Consider the following 4898-nt stretch of genomic DNA (forward strand, 5'->3'; position numbering starts at 1 on the left):
CCGGTACTTCTTTTTATAAAACCTTTTAACAATTTAAAGAGAAAAAAAATTTAGAATTCCCAACGTTTTACTTTAACAATAAACAGACATTGCAATAATCTATTTCCCTAGAAATACGAACTTGTGAGAACATGAGACATTCAAGTAATGTCTCCTCACTCACATGCGGAAACAATTCCCTTTAAGAAGGGCAATAAATTTGGGGGAGTTTGTTTAGGAATGTTTAAAGTTCTCGCCATGCCATCGTATCTAGTGTATTGTTATCGATGCTTACAGTTAGTTATCCTCGCAGGAAGGAAAATTTGTGTTCTTAAATGTGCGTTAAGGGACAGCGAGTACAATAACAGTGAAATAGAGATGCTCAAGCACGTCCTATACATCGTGTTCCCACAGTATCCACTAATGGATGGGAAGCGTAATCAGCAACTTTACATTCATCCTTAGGAGTCAGATTCAGGACTCATTTTACCCCTGACACACATCTGCTTGATGGCTATAATTATATCATCAGAGAGCCGAGGTCAAACATAACGATCTCTCTCACCAAGATTCTCCTCGTCTGTTGTTTCCACCCACTCATACCCTCATTCTGTTTCGCCCTGGAATTTTCATCAGCTATACTTTGAGTATGTTTAATTTTTGTGATGATAAAAGAACTCCCTACGATCAGAGCTTAAATTGGGCCGGAGCCCACCGCATATTAGCTCCGGTGCTTCTTAGTTTTTGTAACAAATCATAATTCTAGCCGGAACGCACCGGAGCCCTGAATAAGAAGGCTGCGGCACTTCTTTTATGTAATTGAATAACAATTTCAGTAGAAATTTTATCTCGAAAATTTTATTTTAACAGTAAAATTAAAAATCGCTTATTAAATTTCAATTTATGTCTAATGGGTCTAATTACATTTTATTTAATTTTAATTATTTAATTACTTCAATCTTTAATTATTTCAATAAATAATAATTAATTATCTAATAATTATCAATTAAATTATAATTGATTAATTATATAGCAATTATTGATTAAATAACAATTTATAAACATTAATTAAATAGCTATTAATTAATTTGATAATGATTAACTATTTAAATTTAAAATTATTAATGAGTTTAATAGTCATTTTATTTATTTATTTACCCTTGTTCCTCTTTGCTGACGGTCTTCCATAGGGCTCCGGCACTTCTGATCCTAGAAATTAAGCCTGGTTTTACTGATGTTCTTCACGTAATACAGAGCAAAAGGAGGCGCTGCTATCTGAAACTCAAATTCACTATATGTTCTTAGTAGTTACAACAGCTTAAGGTTGAAAGAAATAATAATTGCCCTATTACGGGACAAAGAGAGTGACCCTGAGCGAAGCTGAAAGAATAGCGAATTCACTCGGGCGAGGGGGTTTCAATGAACGAGTTGAGTGATAGCTTCGAGGCACTTCTTAGGAAATAGGAATGCATTATATGCGCTTTCCAGAGTGGCTCTGGGTCCTTTTTCTAGATGATACAACTCCTTGATAAATAGGCAATGAATGGAGAACAGGGTTATCGATCGAAGGAATCTTTTTGAAAAAGTTAACCGATAATCTCTGTATGAAGTGATTTAAGGGAAGAATTTTGGCTGCATTATAAATGTCCTCGTTCGTAACAAACCAAGGAGCTTTGTAGATTTGCCGAAGCATTATATTTGAAAAATTTGGATATGTTTCCTGTTGCTGCTGTGCCCCACACGGAACTTGAGTAAGTTAGAACAGGCCTTATTGATATATAAAGCAAGATCTTGTTTTTCGTGGACAGGTCGCTTTTTCTGGCGAAAAAAGGCAGTAATTGGGGTTTGACAACCTTCACATTGGAAATTGTGGTATTTTGTTTCGACTCGGACGTCTACTCGCGAATCACAATCCAGTACCCTGCTCTTTCCTCTGTTTGGAGGCGTTGCTATAATTCGCTTCCGCATATGACCATCCTAACGCCGACGAGTTTTGTTCATATTTCCTCCTCATTCTCACCTTCTTCAAGAGTGGAGACGAGCTACTTGGTAGTTCGTTGACTTTCAATGTTTGCTGCAGAAGAGGAAACGAGAAAGTTTTGCTCCTTGAAATTAAGAAATTCTACGAATGTGGAGAGTTTTCATCTTTAACTTATTTGTGTATTTTGTTATAAAAATTTATGTGTAATTTTACCCCTTCGTTATGAATTATAGTTTGCTACGCAATATTTAAAACACTTTCTGAAGCTGCACTTAGCATTCCTCATTTATTTCCAACATTTTTAGCCCAAAGGGGATTTGCCCAGAAGGACTATTAATTTTGTTTTGGCATTTTGCGTTGGTTCACTATAAATGTCCCATGCACTTTTCAAATTGTTGCCACCAAATATCATCGCTCTGTAATATATTTAAAGAAATTAAATAATGAAGAATATGCATAAATGTATATATGATTTTCGTACTGTGATAAAACAACGGTACTTAGAGCCAATTTCCAATTTTGAATAACGTACGTTTCCACCTGAATATGGGCATCTGGAAGCCCAAATTTAAAATTTGTTTTATTACCTATTTCATATTCTGTAAAACTTTAACCAATTTTTTATTAACAAGCACAATGATTTAAAAGCGACCAATGGCAACACTCTACAGGAGGGAAAACTTTTTATCTGCAGTGGTATGGAACTGTGTATTCGAAATTCTACAGATATGCCTATTTTAAAATTACTTTGCGATATTACTGTTGAACTGAATTTTATGGGTTGAATGCGAAGAACGTGATATTTAATAAATAAACGCAACACGCAAAACGTCAAGAAAAACTCTCCTTTTGGGCGTAATGTAAAATCTAAAAGCTTTCAAATGTTTTGGTTTTTATTTTTTATTTATTTTTTTTTTATTATTAATTTTTTTTTCTGTATAATTGTTGAAGTCTTATATGGATGTGTTTTAAGCTGGCTTTTTTAATTATTTCGCGCAATTTCTATTTACGTTAACTTCTAGTAATCTTTGTGGATATAAATGGCTATAAAGTTTCCAGTATTTAAGATTGTGTGGTTATTTCGAAATGTTGGTAATTTGCTCCAAATATTTATTGCATTTATCTGAAACTTTACTGTGCGTTCCAACTTACTGCCGTTTACTTCAAATGCAACTATGTATAAATATCTTCTTTTGTCTGCTGAAATGGTCTCGAATCGTTTATGCGGACCTGCTTTGATCTGCTGCTGTGTTCTGGATAATGTTTTGGATAATGTTCTGGATAATGCTGTGTTCTTTTGTCTACTGTTGTGTTTTTTTTCCTGTCGTATTTCATGGTGAAAGTAAGCATATTGTCTTGTATAACATGTATTATATCTTTGGTCTCCTTTGTTTTTCTTTTGCTTTCTTGTGTTAGCTTTAGCTTCCTAAATAGATTTTAAACTGATATCAAACTGAACTCCCCTTCCCTTTTTTCTTTGGCTTCGCCGAGGTTTTCAACTAACTCATGCACACTTTTCCTCTGATAAGAAACAAATATTCAGTAGAGCTCAATTACTAGAACGAAGCATTCCGTTTCCTTTTTTTTTTTTTTTTTTTTTTTTTTTTTTTTTTTTTTTTAGCGCAGAGGGGCGTTATTCCAAAAGAGCTGTTAATGTCAAAATGCCAATTTTCATCGAATCATTTTCAAGTTGTTGCCACCAAATATTATCGTCCTGTATTATATTTAAAGAAATAAATACACTGCTCGACATTGGAAATGCAACACCAAAAAGGAGTGGTCAGAAAGTGATGAAATTTGGAAAAAGACAGAGACAATAAGTGATCTTTATTTTAAAATGATAGTCAGAATACAGAGCCCAAATTGTTGTTGTTGTTATCCTCAGTAGGATAACAACAACAACAATTTGGGCTTCCCTGCCTCGTGAACTCAATCACATTACAGGTCCACTCTCCCTTTGGGCACTTCGTGGAGGTTCAACCTCCACTATTACCCTTCCAAGGGAGCAGCGCACCAACTGGATAAGACACCAGGCAGCACCGGTCGTCAAGTTGCTCCTATCAGTCGCATGGGCGAGCCCGTTGCAGTGGGCCGTTACCCAGCAAACCGAGGAGAACTAGCCCTCCGGCTACGGTTCCACACCGCTCAGGACATGCCAGTCCCCGAGGCCGGCCAAAGGGGCTTCAGAACCACCAAGTTCATAAATTTTATCCCCCGTGGCCGAGACTGCCTAGGTATATATCCTAGCCAGTAGCTTCGCAGAATTCTCTACGTCGACCCCCGGGGGGCGGTCTGGCTCAGTAGGATGTAGGACCACCGCGGACAACGATGCACGAAGAAACACGTCTAGGCCTAGAGTCAATAAGAGTGTGGATGGTGTCCTGAGGGATGGCCCTCCATTTCCTATCAACCATTTGCCACAGTTCGTCTTCTGAACGAGGCAAGGGCAGAGTCTGGAAACGGCGTCCAATCACATCCCACACATGTTCGATTGGTGACAGGTCAGGAGAGTATAATGGCCAGGGAAGCATCTGTATACCTTACAGAGCATGTTGGCAGATGCGAGCACTGTGTAGTCGGGCGTTATCCTGCTGAAAAATTGCATTAGGCAGCCCCTGAACGTAGGGGATTGCCAACGGCCGCAGTACATTATCCAAATATCGTTGGGCCGTCATAGTGCCCTGAATACGAACTAGAGGTGACCTGGAATCGTAGGAAATAGCGCCCCAAACCATTATGTCACGTTGTCGCGCGGTGAGGCGTTCCACAGTCACTGCTGGATTAGATCTGTCTCCACATCGATGCCACACACGTATGCGGCGACTGTCACTGGATAAACAGAAGCGTGACTCATCTGAGAACACGACGTTTCGCCATTCTGTCATCCAGATTGCTCCCGTCCGGCACCATTCTAAACGTTAGCGTCTATGCTGTGGGG

Source organism: Stegodyphus dumicola, chromosome 5, assembly GCF_044657685.1.
Source record: "Stegodyphus dumicola isolate Sdum_Otavi_A_Nest chromosome 5, ASM4465768v1".
NCBI classification, from domain to species: domain Eukaryota; kingdom Metazoa; phylum Arthropoda; class Arachnida; order Araneae; family Eresidae; genus Stegodyphus; species Stegodyphus dumicola.